Consider the following 22,377-nt stretch of genomic DNA (forward strand, 5'->3'; position numbering starts at 1 on the left):
TGTCTATCGTGTGGGTGGACTCAGTTTCTAGAGAAGTCTGTGAGCAAAAATCCTTGGAGATCAAGATGTTTGCAGTCTTATAGTGCAGTAATTTTTACAGATGAGTACTTCTGAAAGTGCTTTGTAGGAAAAAAAGGCTTTGCTTTAGAGAGAGAAGAGTATATGAGCTATGTATAAATGTCTGTGCATCAAAAGGGAAAGAGATGCATCTGGAGTGTTTGGGGACTTAGTTTTGGTTCTGAAAAGGTCTGGATGCTGGTTTTAATCATTAAGAACCTTTGGGAGATCTCAGAGAAATAGTCTTTGCTTTCCATTGTGTGGTGAACAGAAGGAAAAAGAAGAGAGAAAATAAAAAAGGCAAAGGAATGCTGCACAGAAGTTTGACTCTAAAAAGTTAGATTTTTCGTGTGGTTTACTTTCAGATAGTTTTCTAAGTTGAAATAAATATTGTAATTTGCATTTTAAAGGCAGAAAAACTGAGTTAAACAGCTGCAGAGCCAGGGATAAAGCAAAGATCTGTTTTCTTGTCTTATGGCCTAAACCATTCCCTTCACTGTCTACACAATACCTGACTATCATATGCTATTAAACGTAAGAAAGTAAATAAGAGGCACATGTTCTAAACTTAGCTGTGACTTCTAGAATGTCATAGAAAGGATGAGTCTGAAATCAAGGACAAACTATTTGACAGTAATAAAAACCAAAGACATTTTTTTTTCTTAGAAAAATGTGAAACAGACCACTTATATCATTATTGCCTCCCATTACCAGGAATAAAGATTTCATGATAAAAATATCGTTGAAGTTGTTTTAGAGCAAGCATTGAGCAAGAGCAAGCAAGAGCAAGCTCTTTAGTTCATCAGTCTGTTTTCCCCTGGTCACTATTACTGCTACTAAAATTATATATGTATATATATATTTTTTTCTAGAAGTTTCTACTTCCAGGAGTAGCTTTAAAGATCATTAAAAGTACTCAAGCAATTGATTAGTAGTAATGCATTAGGGAACAAGAAGAAGACATTTTAAAAAAAGCAACAAAAAGAAAGAAAAAGAGGGAATTTTAAGAGGGAGCAACAGCAAAGCAATTATTGCATCTGCTTGAAAGCAGGAGATGGCATATTGTTCCATGGTATTAGCTCTGTAAACCAAGTAGTCACCACTATGGAACATTTTTACCTCTGGTCATTCAGTCTGAAAAGGCTGTGAATATGCCAACTAAGTCGTTGTTCTATATTATTTTAAATAAAAGCCCAAACAATCCTTTGCTAATACCTTTAAACCTCTAGAACAGTTCCAGGTTTACTTGGTTTTTAAGTATTACAGATTTAATTCAGCTAAACGTTCATGAAAGACTTTTCATTCCTTAAATAATTTATGAGTAGCTATAAAATGTTGTTAATTGATCCAGTTGTAATTGAAGGACATAATTATTTAGTAGATAACTCAATCCTAGGAGTATTGTGATTTTCTTTTGTTGGTTTGTTTTCAAAGTAATGATGGGTTAATGAAATTGTTGTTTTAGTAACCATTGCAATGTCTTTGAGTTTCATTCTGTAGACATTCCTGACCCATAAGAAAACATTTCTATGTTTATACAGCTATTGTCAAACACAGTAACTACTGTTCTGCCTCAAAGTTTTTTGGAGAAGACAGAAAGCATTTATGAAGAACAGATAAATAGAATGAATTGTGCTAATCAACAGAGAACATGGGCTGCATAGTCAGTACACAATTGTTATCTAGTACCTGTGGGAAATATTGGCTATTTACAACTCTGGTTTATAAAACTATAACTAAAAGAATTGTTGCCTGTTAGAGATGGAGTGAGTTCTTCACATAGGAAGGGAAAGCTGCTGAATCAGAACACGCCCTTAGAACCAGTCTCAGTGTTGCATCCTGCTAATCCGGAGCAAAATTGTAGTAATTCCCCAAACTTCTCTCTGTAACCTTTGTTTCTGCAAAACCTCACACTCTTTTAGTCATCTGTAGGCAGCCTTTGCAGGCACAAAGGAAGAAGTTGCTAAACTACATCAGTGAGTAAGGTAAAAGATAGTGTGCACCTAGGAAGTTTCAAAAACAAAATTTTGAATTGCTGATGTGGTCAATGAAAACACTGCTTACCACCAAGGTTCAGAGAGCTATTGCTCTGCTGTGTTTATGGTTCCTTTACGCTGTTCAAAGGCCTCAGTACCTTGCCCTGGGAAAGTCCACTGTAAAAGGGCCAAGCAGAGGCAATGTTGGGAGCAGAGACTGGAAGTCAAAGGAAGATGTGAACCGAGATGGGAAATGAGTGTTACTGAGATGAGTTGTTCTGCTGCTCATGGCTACCAGGAACTGTAGCTTCAAGTAAAACAGCATCAAGCTTTCTTTCATTTCACAGCTACCTCTCATAGAGCCTCCCATTGACCCCAGGAAGAAGGGCTCCTCTTTGCCCCTCATAATTGCCTTTCATGACCTCAGTAAAGGATTAATTCTGTAACATATTTAGTGCAGAGTTGAATATTCATGAATGAGAGTATTTTAGCAGGTTTTCCCCCTTTCCTTTCAAATGTAGCTGAATGACTATTTTACACAAAATCCCTCCAAGGATCTCTGGCAGAGATGTAGCCTTTTCTAGCCAGCACCTCTACTGCTGATTGTCTTTATCTCCAATAATTCTAGCTAAGAACACTTGTGATGTCTGTTAGACACCACTGCAGCCAAGTGAAATAACTCTTCCCATTTGGCCAGTAGGAATATTTTAGTTGGGTTTCTAGTTGTCTGTTGTCTTGCAGTCTGGTGACATATTGCAGAGGACAGCATGAGAAAAATCAGACATCAATCTTTCACATTTACTGTTAAGTGTGTGTTCAGTTTTTAGCAATCTCTTGTCCAGAAATCTACGGCATTTGGCAGTGTGGTTGATTCGCTCCATGTTTTGAATGGAAATCACAGCATTACCCACCCTTTGCAATTGCTTAGGAGTACCTATCGTCATATATTACAGGGCTTGCAAAGTTATTTGGAATCATGCACTAAATGATGCAGGGTGACCATTTGTATCTGGAGTCTCACTGTCTGGGACCAGAAAGAATTTTTTGAAAAACAAAATGTGGTGCATTTAATCATTAGCTTTAAAGGAAGGTGGCAGATTTGTGCTTAGCAGATCTATCTTATGGGGCAAAAGCAGTATGGTCTTTTTAAGGTTTCCTTTTGTTGCCTTCCACAGATATGCATAAACATTTTAAAACTGTAAGATAGACCAGTTTGCCTTGTTTCTCTCCAATTTTTGCTCTGTTTATTTGGGCTTCATTTTTTTTTTGGACAATTGTTTAACATTTTGACAAGTTTTTTTTTTTTTTTAAATTATTATTTTAAGTTCCCCAAAGGAGCAGGTTGGCCTTTATTTTCAGCTAATTAAAAAAAAATCCTCAGCAGAAAAGCAACCTCAAAGCAATGATGTGTTTGTCTAACAGCCCAGAATCAAGTGTTCTGTCCCAGGGACAGTACACCTGAAATGTCGCTTGTGGTAGACACTGCTAGCACTGAACACTACTCCAGACCCCTGTGAGACCCCCTCCTAGGAGACATGTCCTTTCTGCCACTTATGGCATGACAAGTCTCTGTTGCATGCAGCACCTGTAAAACAAATTTGCAGATCTGAGCCACTTTAGTCATAAGGTGAAAGCAAATATCTGAGTATAGGCTTATTAGCAGCTATAAATAAAGGTACTAGAAAGATGATTCACTAGTCATTGCTAGCTATTGCTGTAAGTGCTCAATGTAGAAAATGACTTGAAAAGAAAGATTTATTTGTGTGAGATGGGATTAAATTAAAAAAATGAAGTGATTACTGGAATCTTACTGGATTCATACTAAGAAAAATGCAGACTATGAAGATCTTAAATGTAAGTTCTTCTCTGCTTTCATGTTTCTATGTTGGACAACTGGAAATATAACTAGATATTTTGTTTCTGAATAAACAAATTCTGACTGCAGTTTCTCTTAGTTTCAATACAATCCACACCCTTTTATGTGTGATGTCATTCTCAACATTTTAAGTGGTTGCCCAGACGCTGTTGTTCCTTGTGAACTGAGGCCATTTCTGTTTGCTGGAAAGCCTTGATAATTTTCGCTGTTACTTCTCATGGCTTTCATTGTTGTTATTTATTTCTGTGGTACCAGAAAAAAAACATAAAACTTACCAAGCAAATACAATAAGGAGCTACTTCTGCAGAAGGATCTTGCCCTAAAATTAGAAGCAACTTGAAAAAAGTGTAATATAAACAGTAGGGGAAAATAAGAAAATGTCTCAAAACGAGGTGTGAGATGCTTGAGGGGAACTTCCTTTGCTATATGATGATAAAATATTAAGAAAATACGAAGAATTTATGTATGCTATGATCTTTTCTATTTGTCAAACAATCTGACCCACCCATCTTAGAGTTTTCCATTTTCATGTCTAAGTTAATCAAAAATCCCCAGAAGCCATTCAAAAGCAGTATCACATCAACTTTTATTTTAGGTCAGTTATAATTTCTTAATTTGTAAGGAAGCCATATACTCCTGAGCAACCTTCAGTTTGCTATGAGCATGTTAGTAGGCAGCCCAGCAGCTCCGTGCTATGAGAGAAAACTTCACCTCCACGCAGCTCTATCCATCCCATTAGCTTATTTTCCCTTCATTGTCCACACCACTATAGGAATTAATTACAGGCAATGAGTCAGTGTAGTGTACTGAGTGTTAATGGTTACTAACAATTGAAAGATAATGACTTGATGAGGATTGTACATTACTGAGCATGATGAATACCTACGTGATTTACATAGAGATATGGCACTATCCTACCTTGAGACCTGTAGGCTGTGTGGAAGGAGATCCTTGCAAAATGAAAGAACTCAACCCTTTTCCTTCTACTGTTGATTTATGCATTTGTGACTGTTATGTGCCTTATTTTTGGAACTACTGTGTGCTAATTCACTGGACAAAACATTATCCAAAACAATTAGTAGATCAGTTTTAGCTGGACTCCTCTATTACATTAACTAGAAACTCTGGACATTCACAATAGTATTTGTGAGATGGATACAGAGCTAATTTGACAAAATATCGTGTCAAAAGAAATGGCCAAGAATGAGCTACAGGAGCTCTTCAGGAATCAGTGTGGTAACTGTCTTGTAATGTTTTTATCTGTAATTGTACTAGAAAAATGAGGAGTGGTCTCATGAAGTTTGCTGATGGCACACATGTAACAGGCACTGCCAGCCTAGAAGAGGCCTGGCTGAGATGCCACACAGAGCAAGCTCTGCCTGACTTTCATCTGCTCTACTGAATATAAGGATACAATTTAGGAACACATTATTTCATTTCACCACCTGAGAAGGCACTAGAAGCTTGATCACTCTGAACAATTTCCTATTAAATGAGGGCTTTGCTAGCCCTGTAATAAACTAGACAAAGAGAGATCAATTCCAGATTCACCAATGCTTTTACACAATCAGGCAGAAGTAACTAACAAAGTTAGAGATGACTGTAAAAAGTTCAGTGTCAATACTATATGTTGTGTACTCTGGGAAAACTTCACCAGCCAGAAAAAAAAATAGTATTTTCTTATTATAGAAGAATCATGTCTAAATAAAACTCTAAAAATCTGCTTACCTCAAAAATGTCTCTGTTTTTGGCATGAATTTTTGTTCATTATTCCTGTTCCATGTATTTTGATATAGTTTAGGTGGTAGGGAGTGCATGTACAAATGTAATTATCAGCTTTCTGTTTATGCTCTACATCAACATATATAAGAGCAGAATTCATTGTTTGATATCATTCAGAACAAAAGAGAGTAGTAGATAGACAAAGAGTGAGGAGAAGAATAAGTTAGAGAGACTGCTATCTTAAACAAATAGTTGAAATAAGGTATAAAACTGCACCACACTCATAATCATAGGGCGCCTAGTAATCCATTAAGTTTTTCTTTTCTATATTTTAAACCCTTTGGTGATATTTAGATTTGGGACTTTATTCTGATTCCACACTGAGTATGGATGATAATTGCATGTTCATGTCTGGAGTAAATTAATGGTAAATTAATGGTATTGCTGAAGTCAGGTCATCTCCTAGGAGCTCCTAGTTAATTTCTGGTTTCTGTCCTGGGAGATTATTAAGAATTCTGTAGTAAAATTTTGCACTTAGTATCAAAGTTTTGCCAGTAGTTACACGAGTTTACCACTATCTTCTTGTTATATTGGAAAACTGTCTTAGCAGAAACAAAGTTCTCCATTGGCAGAAAGGTCTTTCGATAAGAAAACTGACAGTAACTCTTCAAACCAACTACGTTAAATAAACAAAAGGACTTCTGTTGCAAAAGAATTATAGGTGCATTGATGGCAGGAATTCTGGTGACAAAGTCTTCTCAATTAGCAGCATCGAGTCATTTTTTGCCATTCTAACATGTCATTAAAAGTTTCTAGATTGGATCATATCACCATTATAGTGATAATAGATACCTATTCCAGCAGAGGCAAAGTTTTATTTAGTTCATGGGAATCCTTAGAAAATTGGGTATGCATGTCTCTTTCTGGTGACATTTAATTTATGGGAGATAACATGGAGCCCGACAATGCAAAATGAGCTCACAGTATGTGACTGCTCACATTCTGGATGACTTCATTTGCAGAAGTAATCATTCACTAACTTGTGTTATTTATTTTCTTCCCTGGGCATGGGAGCTTAGTGGGCTATTTTATAAATCTAGTCTACATATATATCTATATCTATATATAGACTGGAAATGTAACCTACAGCTTTGGAGACCCCTACAGCTTTTGGAGACTTTTTCTGAACAGAGAACAAACCCTCATGGGCTTCTAAAGGTTTCTTTAGTTGTTTCATAAAATCACTTTGTACTCCTATGCAGTTCCTTCACCTTAAGTACTGGGTAATGTACCATTAAAAAAGACATAAAATGACCCACTGTGCCTCTCTTTGCCCATTTTTAGACCCTGAATTTTAGTTTCATAGTAGGTTAGTAACTTCCTGAAGCTCGTTGTCAGTCCCTGCCCAAACCTTGCTTCCCAGCCCTTGCGGAAGCTAGGGCTCCAGACCTCTGCCCATTTAAAGACCTTTGTGAGAACAGGAATTAGACACAAGTAGTGTTTATAAAATGTTCTTCATTTTCAAAATATTCTACCAGGAGGTAGAACAGAGTTAGTAACAGACATTAGGCCTTCCTTTAGTTCTTTGCTCTTACACTCCTGCACAAAATGGCACTCATTTGAGGGAGATGCGGCCGCACCTCCCTGCACAGACAGCTCTGAGTCCCAGTCACAAAACTTCTGGTGTGCAGCGAGGGTGTGAATACTGCCTGAAGAAAGAGCTTTTACTTCAGCTTGCATTTTGAAAATGTGTTACACATGCATTTAATCTCTTTGCCATTAATTCTGGCATAGTAGCTGTGTGGCCTTAAGACTACATTTTGTGATATCTAATTCATTGCCATAAAATTTAAAGTGATGATGCTGTTCATATTAAATTATGACCTCTGTGCAAAGGACTATAAAAATATAGTTCTAGTAGCAGTCTCAAAAAGAACACCCCATCCTGAGCCCTGCTCTGAGTGAATGTACCCAGATCATAACTTACAATTCAGTTTAATGATCTTCAATCTATGCTAAAATATGTAATAAACCTTTCATAATGATCCTTAATGAGTATGCCCTAAGTCCTCACTCCTCCCAATGCGCTTCATACCTTCCTCTATTTAATTTCATCTTGCTAATTTAGAACTATTTATCAACATCTATTTGAAATCTGATCCTGTCTTTCAAAGTGCTTTAACTCCTCTCACATTGGTATATATAACCTGCACATTTTTAAGCATGGTCTTTTGTAAATATATCTGCATCCAATCTAAATGGGAACATTCCCCAGAACTTGTCTTGGGACAGATACTGCAGCACTTGAAATGTCAGCCTAGTTTGCTAGCAAATCATTGATAATTGTGCTTTGAGTGCTGTTTTGCTTCCAGTACTACAGCGAGTACTTTTAGCTTCTTGTTTTACAAATACACTTAATAGACTTGTTAGACTTGTCAAATTCATGTCAGATGCATTTTTTACTTCCTCCTTATTTCTCTTTGCCTCAGAAATTGTGTTTGTTAGCATCTTTCATATCTTGCAGCTTGAGATCACTAATTTCTGTGGGTCTCTATTTTCCCTTTTCAAGATAATTACTATTCTTGACATTCGGTAGCCTTCTGGACCATGCCTTCATTCTGTATATATCTTCTAGGATGGTACAAATATGGTTTTGCTAGTCCCTCTAGTAGCCTACATTGAAGTCCCTGCTACACTGCTGAAGTGAATATATCTTTATTCATGAGTTTGCTTTCTATTTTTGTACCTTTCCTTTCGACACATGAAGTCCCCCAGTGCTGCCATACTGGCTTATTGTGATACCTCTTCAGTATGCTTCTGCCAGTGCAGCTGGGCACCTCTGACTTAAGGTCATTGGCTTTGTCATTGCTCTTTCATCCCAACTCTTTTGAGCAAGTCAAAGGTAGGACACTGCAAAGGTGTCTGTGTTCTGGGTCCCTTCTCTGCCCTATATTGTTAGCATCCTCCAGCAAACAGTCAGAAGAAAAACAGTAAGAAAACATGGATTTTTTTTTTCCATGTAAGTAAAGTGTTTGTTTTTAAGGTACTCAGAACAGTAGAAGAATGATCAGTGCCTGCATGCTACATATTGCTGACAAACTCATCTATTTCCTCTCTTAAAACTAAAGTTACCTTGGTCTTTTCAGCTTCAAGATGCATCTGTGAACGAGAAGTAAAGCATCTTTTACATTCTCAATTAGTGACCTGGTGGAAAAAAAAAAACAACAACAAAAAAACAACACATTGATCTTAGTTTTTAAAATGCACAAAAGATAGAAAACACTTCATATCTGTGCATAAAATGTGTAAAATAAAGATGTATTGTTACAAAATGGATTAGCACACATTGGCACCATGTCTTCATCTGCACAAGTCAAAAAGTTAAGTTTGCTTCACAAATGCTGAGGCCTAACCAATATACCCTAAATTGTATTGCGAAAAAGAATCAACAAAACTGTTCTGCATGATGAGGACTAACACTGAACAGTTTCGTATCTCTGAGAACTGTGAGTACCATTAAGGTGTACTTTAAGTGCAGCACTGCACCGACAGATAAAGTTTAAGGAGTTAAAACATTTTAGTATTACACAAGAGTCCATGTTATATAGTTGAGACAGTGTTTCTGTGCCTAGGCTTTGTGATTTACGTGATCCTTTGTAATTAAAATTTTAGTTTAGTTGAATGTTTGGTAAATTTTAAGGGGCAGTTATTTATTATTATTTCCTAGCATTGCGACATTCATATCCGTATACTACTGCTGTTCTTTCTCTCTTTGTGTACAACTTATATGCAGTCAAAAATTTCTCTTATCAACTACTGTTGAAGGACAATTCAGAAAGGCAGAGGGAAGAGATTATATTGATGATGTGCAATTAAAAGGAAAAAAACAGTACCATTTATATATCTCCAAGAACCGCCTCCTGTAATTAAGAGTTTGGATGCTCTTTGAAGCAGCAGCTATGCCTTGAGATTTCCCAAAGCATTTTACATGCATTTTGTGACAGTTTCTGTATTGTGCTGAACATTGACTCCTTATCATAATAAACATTTAGCAGGCAGATTTTTTTATACAAATTTGTTTTCTGCTATGCAGTCTATTTTGGGGTTGATGTATGAAGCATTTAGGAAGACAGATTATTTTTTATGAGTTTTACTGCCTCAACATTGCCAAAAAGGGAGGAAAATTAGTCTTCCTTTCCCCAAATAAGCTGAACACATATGTCAGCAATACCATAAGGAGAATAAGTGAGCTCAAAACAACATTCATCATTATTGTTTTGTTTTGTTCACCTAAAATCCTAATTTGCAGCCTGTAGGATGAAGAGATTTTTTGTGACTATTTGCCAGTCTAATATTTGAAGAATTTTTATGTGTATTGATCAAATTCAGGTTTCAAAACATTTCCAGTTTTACATAATTTTATTAAGCAGAAAATGTATTTTGGCCTATGTTTTTTTGTTTGTTTATGTACTGTGTTGTTTTGTTTGGTATTGAGTCTCTTGGAAGACTTTGAAGAAACTTCTCTAGCGATTTTTGAGTTCTGCAACATATTTTCTTTTTCTTTTTTCCTTTTAATTTTTTTTCCACTTTTTGAATGCTTCCATTTCCATGGAACTTCCAGTGGTCCAGTCATTGACTGGATAAAGCTGAGAGTACTTATAATTAGCTTTACACATGCTGTAGATGTTGCCAAGAATGTGAGTTTGCTTCTGAGAACATTTAGTGCCTCTGAGATGTGCATTTGTTAAGTCTCTACTTTTTTTTTCTTTTTTTCATAAGAGTATGTTAAGTCAGCGCTTTTTAAAATGGATATTGTGATCAAGAATCAGTTTTAAGAACAATATGGGGAATTTCTACCAGCCCCTTTGGGCTCTTAGGTCATGCAGATGACGGAGGGAAATAAGAGAAATCTAGGCTAGTCAAGGCCACATGAAATTCTCTGAAATGAAGTCTGAGCTGTATATGGGTTGTATCACAGTGGGACCTGGGATGCCAGTGTGGCACACACACCAGGCTCCTTTTCGTGGCTGGCAGAGGCAGCTGCAGCTAAGAACGACAGTAATTGTGGATTTATAAGCAGGCTCAGGTCTGCTGGTAGACCGTTCTTTATTAGGCACAGTACTGGGATTTATTCTTTAGAGCAGCTATCATTTTTCACACTTTTCTTGCAAGTACATACTCTTTACTGTAAGGTGGTTTAAGTGGTTAGGCTGCATTAAGGCCCAGATTTGGATCTCTCTCACATTGGAGCAAATGAGTTCCAAAAGAGTAAAATGGAATAATACTATGAAAATAGTTTTAGAAGCAGAATCAGCACTCATCAGGTAAGGTGTATTAAAAGTTCATGGGTCAGTAATGGAAGTGTGGATCAGCAGCATTTCACTGAAGATAATGAATCTACTGTGAGTTGGACTGGCTGAAGAGTTGGCCCTAGGTCACGCGAAAGTTTGATATATCCATATTCTGCCTGAAGAATTTACAGTGCTTTGAAGCTTTATACTGTGAAGGATTTTACGTGGTTTAGCAGTAAGTGCTTTTTCACCATGAATATCTGCAGTGGTTTGAAAGTTCATGACTTCTTCAAGTATCTAAACTTGCTTTAATGTGCTCCATGTTTCAGAAATTTTTTACTTTTTAAAAAAAAATATATTTTTTGTTTGTTTTGAAAGCAGAAGAATGTGAATGAGAAAATACTTCATCATAACAATCTTGACATGTGTCAAGTCCACTCAGGATTTGAACAAGTCAAGGTTTCAGTGGCTGTGATCATCTGGCAATATTGAACAATGTTCTTGTCTACTCTTGCTTTTCTTGTGGCACTGTCAGTAGTGTGAAATATATCATGGAGGTCATGCTGTATAAAACTAAAGAGCATCTAAAAGCACCATCTACTTATTAATTCTTTATTCAGGAAAAAAATATGGGAAAACTCTGTTAAATGTCATAATTTATTATCTCATTGCAGTCGTAAGATTTTAAATATTACTATACTATTCCCTGTATGTATGTTTTAGGAAAGTGTAGGTTGACCAAATAGTTCATTTAAGTATATATAATTTACTGTAATTAGGCTAAGTCTGTTATAAGTATATTTTAAAAGAGAATTTGGACCATGTTTTATATCTGGCGAGACTGAATTAATGTGTTGTGATGTCTCTGAATGTGACAGAAATCAATACAGTCCTGTACAATGTGGCCAGTGAAAGACTTTGAGAACTTTTGGGAGCTGTTCAACATTGGCAGTCTTCGCTGTAGGCTATATGTATGTTATTTTAACTTACAGCTTCATCTACCAGTCTGCTAAGTCTCTGTGGAAAGACCGAGCAGAAAGAGGCAGAGGCAGAAGGGACTCAGTAGTCAGGAAATGTTATTCCTTGAGCCTGCCTTCACAGGCTACGAAATCTTCTGAGGTGGAGATACAGAGAAATGATGGTCTGAATGTGACATAAGGAACAATATAAGGAAATATGTTTCCTACTTCTATCCCTAGTGCTTATTAATGTATTTTCTAGAGTACCATTTACTGAAAACAATATTTAAAGACCAAAAAGGAAAGCAAGTACAAACTAATGCATATCAACAAATTAATCACAATAAGTGTTTTCAAATTATACTATACACAGTACAATATAAGCAGGGGACTTGGTTCAATCCCGTAGACAGTAACGCATGAAATATGTGCCTAAGGGTGACTGGTTATACCCCTGCTTCCATGTGCTAGGAGGAGCCATACCATCATAAAGCCCGTATGTGCTTCAGCTGTAAGATGTCATACCTTTTGTTGTTAAATAGCTGCTTTGTAGCTACATGCTGCAAAAGTATTTTTTTCTGCAAAGAACTACAAGACAACGCATAGTTGAAAAAGATGTTCTTTCTTGCCCTAAGTTTCACTACGCTGATGGTTAAAGGATGTTAAAGGGATGTTTAAAGATGATATCTAGGTGGCTGCTATTTAGAAATATCAATTAACTTTGAAACCAAAATCTACTTATTTAGCCAAAAATAGCTTTCTTTATGTACACACATTAGTTTATTTGCAAAATGCGACATAAAGGCTGCATTGGTGGCAGCCAAAATTAAGGAGGATTTAAAAATTTTGCCTTATGATAAGTCATAGGATCAGGTCACTGCTGAGTTCCCAAAGAGTGCTGAGTAGAAGGGACTTTGGCCAGAATTGGCAGTGTTTTCCTTCCAGCCCCACCACTTTTTTTTTTTTTTTTTTTTTTAGGATGCTTTTATGTAGTCAAACTATGCTGTAGAAGGAGGTGAAAGAGAAGAGCCCGCGTGTACAGCTCAGCTCATACAGTGGCCAGTTGGCTCGCTATGCTGCCAGACAGCAAGCAGTAATGGTGCAGCGCGGGCGTGATTCCTGCTGCTGGTGCTGCTGCGAGGGCTGCAGGGTAGTGCCCTGACCCCAGGGCCAGAGCCGGCAGAGCCTGCAGTGCTTCTCTTCTGGAAGCCTAACACACAGAGAGCAAGTCCCATCTTATTTTCCCAGAAGTACTTGTAAACATTTAGGAAGCCAAGGGTTGAGGGCCATGTCCCTAAGGTTGCTGCACAACTTGCAGGTATTTTTGTAAACCTGGAAGTGGACACCACATTACACTTGGATTGTCTGCACATTTCGTAATTATGGGTAATCAGATAAATTACATGTTAATACATGTAAGAAATAAAGGCAGGACATACTGTCTGTATAAATAACTACACACTTGAAAAAGGACTATGTTTGAAGATAAATTTAGGCCCAAACTGAAAAGGGGCCCTGAACATGGTGACACTGAGTTCTGCAGTAGACCTAAATCCTGGCTTTGTGTTGTGCACATTCCTGTTTCCCTACACACAATATGCACTCCTGACTGCTAAGCCCAAACCCCAACGTGTTGATTGGGGCACTACCTAAAACCAGCTTGGAGAACAGTTCACAAATCTTTTGGGGGAGCTTGTTACAAGGAGGAGGTCTTGTTAGCTGCCCCTCAAGGCTTTGGCTCCTCCGATTCCCAGCACAGCCAGCTGCAGGGAAAGGCTGGGTTCAAAGGTACTGCTCCAATCCATTCCTCACCCTGTCATGAGTACTTTTCTCTGAGCTGCAAGGAGAAAATACCATTTGGGGCTGCTCTGTCATTTTGGACTTTGGAGGCTGGTGAGAGTGACTGGGGACAGGCTGTGAAACCACCCTGCAAATGGGAAGGGTTGGCCTGGGCCTGTCATTAACTTCACCAGTTTTTAAAACCAGTTGCACCCTGTCCTTTTAAATACAGCTTGGAAAGGGAGCTCTGTGGAGACAGTCCTCCTCCGCATAACACTTATCAGGAGGAAATATTGGGATTCACTTCCCCTATATCTATATTGAATATAGATTCAAATCTCTTTGTCTCAGAGATTATCCTATATTTAGCCAGCTGTTACAGTTATCCTTAATTTACTTTAGACATTATTAGAGCTGCAGAGAGAATAGTGCCCTACAGATTAGGAAGAACGCAGACTTTGATGCAGCCACCTACTTTCTTTGCAATAACGATGGCAGAAAAAAAATGCTTTAGTGCTGGAAGTCTCCAGCACATTCTGTATGCTTCTCCCTATAGTACTTCAGTACTCACAGTATAGCTGTATATTGCAAGGCTGGCCTCAAAAATGTGACAGCAAGTCTGTCAAATCAGACACTGCACAATAGCTTCTCTCACACACTCAGCAGGGCTTTCTCACATTTCTGGAGCTGTACCATGACTTCTTTCCTGTTCCAAATTCAACGCTGCAGACCATGCGGTCAGGCTGGTCTCTGAATGGAGCTGAAGAAGTGATAACATGCTGCAGCTGGTGACTTGCCACTTAGCAGACATAATTCTTACTAAAGGAACATCACTAAAATTTACATTCTTCCCACGCATCTCATCCAAGGTGTCAAGTTTTGTTCAGAAAAACAGAAGCAACTTCAGGGATCTGCACTGTATGCTGTAGGACCTAGATGGCGCGCAGTACCATGTAGTTAAGCCAAAAAGCCTTTTTTCTACCTCAGACTGTAATTATAGATCTTCTCCTGGTATTCGTAGTATTCCTAGTCAGACAGTGCTACTTCAGTCAGAGCAGTCAGGCTCGGAGTGCTAATTAAACCCATGTGACGGGTTGCAAGGCCAGGCTATCCGGTCAAGTGCTGTGTCATTTTTTTGGGGGGGGGGATGGGAAATGCGATAAAGCTGTAAGTATTGATCATAGATAAGCCTTGAATGGTCTCAGTGCAGACCAAGGAGAAGGCAGATACTGTGCATATGCCACAGCAGCAGATACGGGAAGACATTTGAGAACTAACATTAACTCTGTTACTTATTCTCCAGTCACACGCCAAAGTAGTCTGTCAGCATGACTAAAAGCTGCTCCTGTGCTTTTGCTATAACCTCAGGCAACCTTCCCTGGCCCAGGTTAACAGCAAAATTATATTCAGATCAGACATATTGAGTAAGAACTGCTGATGAGAGAGCACTAGCACCTGAATGAGATCCTGGGTTATCTCTGGCAGCAAGATGTGTATCTACATGGAGGAACCTGAAGATCTCAGACACTTTCTTGTTTATTGGTGGAGTAAGAGGAGAGACCAGGGAAGGCTCTCTGCTTGCCATACAAATTAATACTTTTATCGTCAAGAACGTGAACAGGTAGAGGGCTGAGAAACCTCATGAAAATTTTAGTGCAGTTGATTCTATGGGCTTTCTGCTGCTGGTCAGACATGTAGGACTGTTTTGTGGGGGGAGGGGACACATCTTTCAGAGAAAAGAAATAGGGGAGACAGAGAGCAGGAGCAACCAAAATCGGTGATAAGATTTCGTAAGCAGATATAATAGGTTAACTTGATTTCAAATCATTGAGATCAACCAAGTCATCAAAATCACTACAAAGAAAATGGTCATAAAGGTCAGTATGGCTACTATAAGATCAGTGCAACAAGAAGTGGTGTTGAGATGCAGCAATGGTGCTAGCCACACCAGCTTTTGTTAAATTAACTAAAATGGTCTGCAAAACTTCCTAACCACTGTCTTGCAGGATTTGGCTGGTTATGTTGTCACAGACCTTCAAAGATTAAATAAAAAGGACTGAGAAATCCTCAATACAGGCATAACTCTATGGCTTCTGTGGAGGAAGGCAGAGGGGGGAGTGGAGGAGAGAGTGAAAAATGTTTTTTCACCTCTCTATGATTTTTGTAATGTTTCCTGGCATTCCAGTGATTTATAGGAATGGCAACAATCATCAGGAATTGGCAACACTACGGGGGAGTAAGCTGATGAAAGATGAAATTAATAGCAGCCGTATATGCTTAAGGGATCAATGATGTATTGGTGCTATTTCTTTTTCAATGTCATATGCTCTGTTAGTGCAGTAGGTCAGATGATATCAAAAGACACTGACCTATAATCTACTCTGTTTCCTCAATGCCTTGCTAATATTTTATTGAGGACTTGACTATGCTGCAGCTTAAAACAGAACTTTGCCAAGTGCAGGAAAAAGATACAAAAGACAATTTCTGGTGCTTTGTACAGAGAAAAAGGCTGCTGGATTTAATCATTACTCATAATCCTCTCAAACCAGTGGAGCTCAAAACAGCAGTGAGAGAAAATGTCAGAGACCTTGCCTTGGTAAAGGATTACAGTCATCACGTTGCAGCGTGTGAACCCACAAATCCAGCCCCTTCTCTTCACACTCCCGTTACCCGCTGGAGGAAGGGACCATGGACCAGGAAAGTGCCACAGGCTCCAGACAGGGGTCGGTATTGGTGCTGCTTAACACTAAATGATGATAGTTCCTCTGCTACATGTTTCCATGCATTTCTAGAGCATTTTTAGTGCAGGAGAATCCACTAGTCATGTCAAATTGGATTAATTGCTTCTACGGGGTTATTGTCCTTCTTGCCAAAGAACTGTGCCTGGTTTTGGATCCTTCTCCTGCCTGATGGGCTGCATATGCTGTCTGATTCCCTTCCCTGGCCAGTCAGCTACTCCTGCTGTCTGATCCAGCCCTGCTGCTGTCAGATCCTGTTATTTTTATAATCAATTGCTTTCTTTCCCATTCTGTTTATGATATGGTGTTTTCTATTCCTATTGCCTGGTCTTGGGGCTCTCATATCATTTCTTGCTGCCTAATTTCAGTGTTGCCTAATACTGCAGCTGCCCCATCGTTAACATTTGCTAAGTTGTTACTGTCTAAGGGAGCAGCTGCATGGCCTCCTGTTTCCAAGTTCCAGCTGTCTGATCAGCTGATTTTGCCAAGATAGCCTGCCATGGTCTAATCCTATTGTCTGGCTCAGTAACTGTAGGACCAGTTCTTTTGCACAGATCTTCCGGTGGTTTGATTATATATTTCATATGTCATCCAGTTAATACTCTATTTTCAGGTTGTTCCAAGTATCTGGGTATCTTCCTCTCACTCCTTTTTGCCTTTCTTGTATTTAATTTCAGTATGCCCTGATCACACTTCATTTCTCCAATGAATTCCTATTTCCTTTCTGATTTCTTATCAGCTGCTCCTTAGCATCTATTTTTACTCTCACAGCTTCTGCTAGTCAAAGATTCTGATGTGTGAGCTGCTATTCTTGCAGCCCCATGTCTTCCACCATCAATATAATCATCCCTATTGTCTGCTGCTTCTGCTGTCCAATCAGCAGTGATTTATTTTTTTTTCTTTTGTACAGGCCTCCTATGATTTGATCAGTACTTTCTGTCACCTGATTGCTCCTGGTTATCATTCCTACCAGATAATCATCACAAGGAACTCTCTTGCTCAGTCTTGGATAATTATCTGCTCTTGCTGTTTTGGTGACTGTTTCTCCAGCCCAGAGAGAGGACTTAAAACAATTGTTGGAAGCACATGTTTAGGGTATATGCTGCAATAATGATAACGCTGGACTTTGAGGGATTAGTTCCTGGAGTTAAATATATAAATGGGCACTGTTAGCTAAAAGCTTTGCAGATAGCTGAATTTCACTGTGCAGTTGTCAATGCAAAAGTTTCCATCCTCTCCCTTCGGTTTTTCATGTTTTTCCCTTTCACACATTCCTTTGTGTATGTAGTAAATACATAATGGTTCTTCATTAAGCAAAATCATGTACATCAAAGGTATGACTTTCATCTAGCAACGCATGTTTCCGTCTATGTACTTACCCACCCAACATAGCTAGACTGATTCCTGGTTCACTGCTGTATTATAATATAAAATAATAGGACAATACTCAACTGATGTAAATTATCATTGTTGGTTGACTTCAGTGGATCCCGATAATTAGACAGCTCATACTCTCTGGAGGAGAAGATGGATGCTGTGACTAAAGAGCACTGTCTCCTATTGCTGGCTGAGAAAAACAGATTGATTATCTTTGCTTTCCAGAAGAGGGTTAGGCATTAGTTGAGGAGAACAAAAGCATGTTATAGACTTAGCTTTAGAAGATATCAAACAGAGAGATGCATTTTTCACAGCCATGCAGAAATGTGTGAAGTTCGATAAAGGGGCAAGCTACCTTTCCTTCCTAAAAGATTTCTTTCCCCACATATATTTGAGGAGAATGGCTGTGGTTACATTTTGTGCTTTACCTCTCAAGGTTTTGACTGCCTGGGTTACAATGCTGATTTATTATTGGAAAGTTAAAACCAACTTGAATTGCTAAATTTGCCCTTTTCTTGTCCCGTATCAAACTGGTATGTCATAATCTGTCTCATCTTGTAGCTGCTTAGAGAAAAATTCTCTTCTGGTCCAAAACCAACAAAGGCCTGCACTACAAGAAAACATAAATCCCAGGGCTTTGTCTTAGGTAAAATCAAAGGAATTTATTTTTCCTGTTAGACCCTGCTGAACAAATGATAGCTAATACTTTTTCTGTTATTAGATTATTTTTTTTTCTGAAAAAGACCAGTCTCTGTCAGAAATTTCAAAGTTTTTCTTATGCCACTGACACAAAATAGTGCTTTAACTCAAATTGTTTTGAAATGCTTTATTGCAAAAAATGAACCCACTGTAAAGATTGATTTCTATGTTGATCTTATTAAATATTTTAAAATTCTTTGCAACCGAATTGCTCTTTGCAAGTTCTGCACAGAAAAAATCTTACTGGGAAGCCTGTACCTAATTGAGAAGGGGGCCATGGAAGAAAGGTGAGAAAACTCGAATAAAATAGTTTCATTATAGATAACCAAGACTAAAGATGATGCCACTTCTACCAATAATAAAAAAAAATAAAAATATCTTGCACTAAATCTGTGCAAACAGAAAGGAATGGTAGGGGTCAGATAGGTCTTTGCTGTAGTTTGGTACAAGTTTTCTTTCCCACAGAAGGAGAGACCTTCAGTTCATATGATGACTTGGCCTTATCTTTACTTTTGGAATACTCTGTTAATACTTTTGCTGTGGTATGTCCTCCTTTGCTCTTGCCAGTCAGGTTTAGGCTGAGTCATCCATAGCTTAATATTAATGCTTTTCACCAGGGAGGGCCTGTTCTCCTCTTTCATCTAGATCATGCACATTTCATTGTGGAAGGCTTTTAGTCAGTTCACGTTCAGCTTCCAGTTGCATAAAATGTGAGTGTTTGGCTCTTAAACAGAGAATATTCTACGATTTGTTTACACCTTAGCCAGTGGCATTAGTACTTTACAATTTTAATGTCCCTGTAGGCCAAGAATTGGAAATATTTTGTTTAATGTTGAGGCTAAATTGTCAATGCGATATTCTCTTTCCATATCTGCAGAACATATTTTTAGTTATTCTTTTTTCCCTTTTCCTTTGATCACGTACACACCTTTTCAGTACTTCCCCTTCTCTTTTCCCTCTGTTTTGGACCATCTTTCCCCTACCTACAGTAAAATCAATGAAAATGTCCAACTATCTTCGTCTACAGACTTTTTTTTTTTTGATCAAAGCCTAAGGATTTTTTTTCTGCTCTGCAATAAAGATAATACAATGAAATCATCTTGGTATAAAACACTTCATCTTGGTATAAAATTAGATTATAGTTTTTTTGCAAGATTTTTTTTAAACAGACTGGACAAAATATGTAGAAATGTCATGCTGCTGCTTACTGCCATTAAAATAACGAATGGCCTCAATCGCAGGAAAACCATAGAGCAAAATATGCTTTCAACATCTCATCTTAAAAATAAATAAATAAATAAATAAAAAACAAAAGACCAAACCTCAGTATCATTTATCAAAAGGCACAGAAGTTTTCACTTGAGATTATGGTATTTTAATGGTTTGTATGAAAAATTGTTCTTTGTTTTGGACTCTGTAGTGTCCAGGGTAAGAAGAAGTAGTTAGAACTTGTCTGAATTTGGACAAATTTTCAAAGCTTTCTGTGTAAGAAGGAAGAAGTATTCTTCTTGACGATTTCCTTAACATTTTCAATACTTCAGGAAAGGGAACTAGGATTAAGTGACCTACATCTGTTGAAAATAACTCACCCTGGAGGGATGCAACAATCAGAGTTAGCAGGTTTTGCAGTGGGAGGGCTGATGAAACAGCTTCCCAAAGTACCTTCCAGAGCCATTTTTTTATGATTGTCTTCAAACTGAGGAAGAATTATGAAATTTTAGAGAGAGCTATTCAATTGTCAGATAGTCTCCCAACTGCTCATGTATTTACCCAAATCTTTCTGATTTACTGAATCTGGAAAAATAGAAATATGTAAAAACAGGCAGAAATTTACTTTATGCCACATATATGTCCAAGTTTGGAGAAATATTTGAATTTAGTTTTTTGTTGTTGTTGTTTTTGTTTCCCCAATGCATTGAATAAAAGCATTAATTTTAGCAACAGGAGCTGTACAGCACTGTGAAAGTTTTTTTTTTTTTTAAGGAAAAATATTTGTAAATATAAAATATGACTTTGTATTATTAGTATCTTTTCATATTGAAGCAGCAGCAAAACTAAATATTCTTCATTTATAGAATCCTTAACAGTAGAAAAGAATGTCACTCCATGCTTGTTTTATCATTCCCTAGCACCGACTTTGGCTGTGACAACTACACTAAATATTGCATCCACTTACACAGATAGCCTTCAAATATATACCTTAAATTCCAAAGCATACTACAGCAGGAAATCCAACTTCTCCATCCACTGTAATCTCAGTAGATTACAGACTCTTCTTGGCTTCTTCTTGATGCTCTTTTCTTATCAGTACAGCTCTATTTCATTGAATTACTTCTGTCTGTCTTTCCATGCATACAGACATTTAAGTGCACTGACATTATAGATTAATGACAATTCTTGTATAGTACTTGTCTAAGGTAGAAATCAAGATTTTTCAAGATCAGCATTTCCAGGCATTGGGTGTTAAATTCTCGTTGTAAAAAGTTTAAAGTGTTTTGATTTTTCTTGTAGTTGACATTCATTCTAAAGAAATGTAAAACAGAAAACCAGATGAATGATTGCATGGGTCTCTCTTTCCTGCTCAGTCTGCAGATGTTCAACAGTCTTTGGACTTCACACCCATAATTTTACAATCATGATTTTTATGACTCTTCAGGTAAAGATGAATATTTCAAATGTTAAATTTAACGGAGTATGATCCAGTTAAGAACAACAGTTCAGATTGTCCATCTAGAATTCGGGTAAAATAAACCAGGTGTTAAAGTCCAACAAAGGATGCAGAGAATGCAATGAACTGAACCGTGTAGTTCCTTAAGATTATAAAATAAATGAAAAATCATCTTCTACACATTTCTTCAAACACATAAAAAGCATTTGAAATTCCAAACAGAACTACAAAAAGCATTTCAGATCTGACTGTGCCTGCAGGTCTCTGTATCTCTTATTATCTCTTTCAATTCTTCTTAGACTATTTGAAAGCATGGGGAGCACTCACAACAGGATGCCGTCTGCTAATACTGCTGATAGTTACGAACACAGAATGCATTCACAGAAGATTTCAGAGTCTTTCATTGATCAGCACTATACTTATTATTACAAATTCAGCATTCTGAACAAATCCACTTCTCTTGTTATGCTTACCTGGGCATTCACTTTTCATTAGATTAAAAAAATAGTGTAATTCATATAGTATGATGATAATGTTTGAGCTTCGAAGTTGCTTCATGAGCCTGGGCTATGATCTCATTGTGAGAATGGCGGATTTTTCCTTTGGCTTCACTGGTTTATTTAAAAGATTGATGGACCACCATAGACTTAGCACTACCTCTTCTAACAGCCAATAAGATATCAATTAATCAGGAGAGGAGAGCAATATTTATCTGTTTAGAAGAATATCTTGAAGCAACTATTTTCCATTAGAGAAGACATATACTTGTATAAAAAAAATAAAATGTTATTTATATTTAATGATCAACTTACAATTTAATAAAGCCAGTGAGCCAAATATTGATCTCATTTATTCCATACTAATTAGGAATGGATACAATTAAGTCACTATAATAATCCAGAAAAAATGTTCCTTATGCATTTCATGCATTTCAGGAAACATTTGCATTTCAGGAAACATTTGTTGGAATGTAATTTTATTTTTATTTTTTATTTTTAATGTTCCTTATGCATTTCATGCATTTCAGGAAACATATGCATTTCAGGAAACATTTGTTGGAATGTACCTTTAAATTTGTAAATCAGTTTCCGATAGGCTTATTAAGTCTTACTATGTCTAAATCTTTGCCTAATACCCACAGAAGTCACAATAGAAAGTAATGATGAGGATTTATTGAGCTCATTAATAATTACAAACACTTAGCAGGATAAGAAGGTGAAAAGAAATACAGATTT

At 37.4% G+C, this 22,377-nt stretch overlaps 1 long non-coding RNA gene across 2 annotated transcripts in view; it reads left to right on the forward strand.

The window, feature by feature from the left end:
- The window catches only part of LOC118256740 (uncharacterized), a 96,594-nt gene that overhangs the window by 53,297 nt on the left and 20,920 nt on the right, over positions 1 to 22,377 (forward strand). The gene's annotated exons all lie outside the window — the stretch shown is intronic.

Source organism: Cygnus atratus, chromosome 14, assembly GCF_013377495.2.
Source record: "Cygnus atratus isolate AKBS03 ecotype Queensland, Australia chromosome 14, CAtr_DNAZoo_HiC_assembly, whole genome shotgun sequence".
In the NCBI taxonomy this organism is placed as follows: domain Eukaryota; kingdom Metazoa; phylum Chordata; class Aves; order Anseriformes; family Anatidae; genus Cygnus; species Cygnus atratus.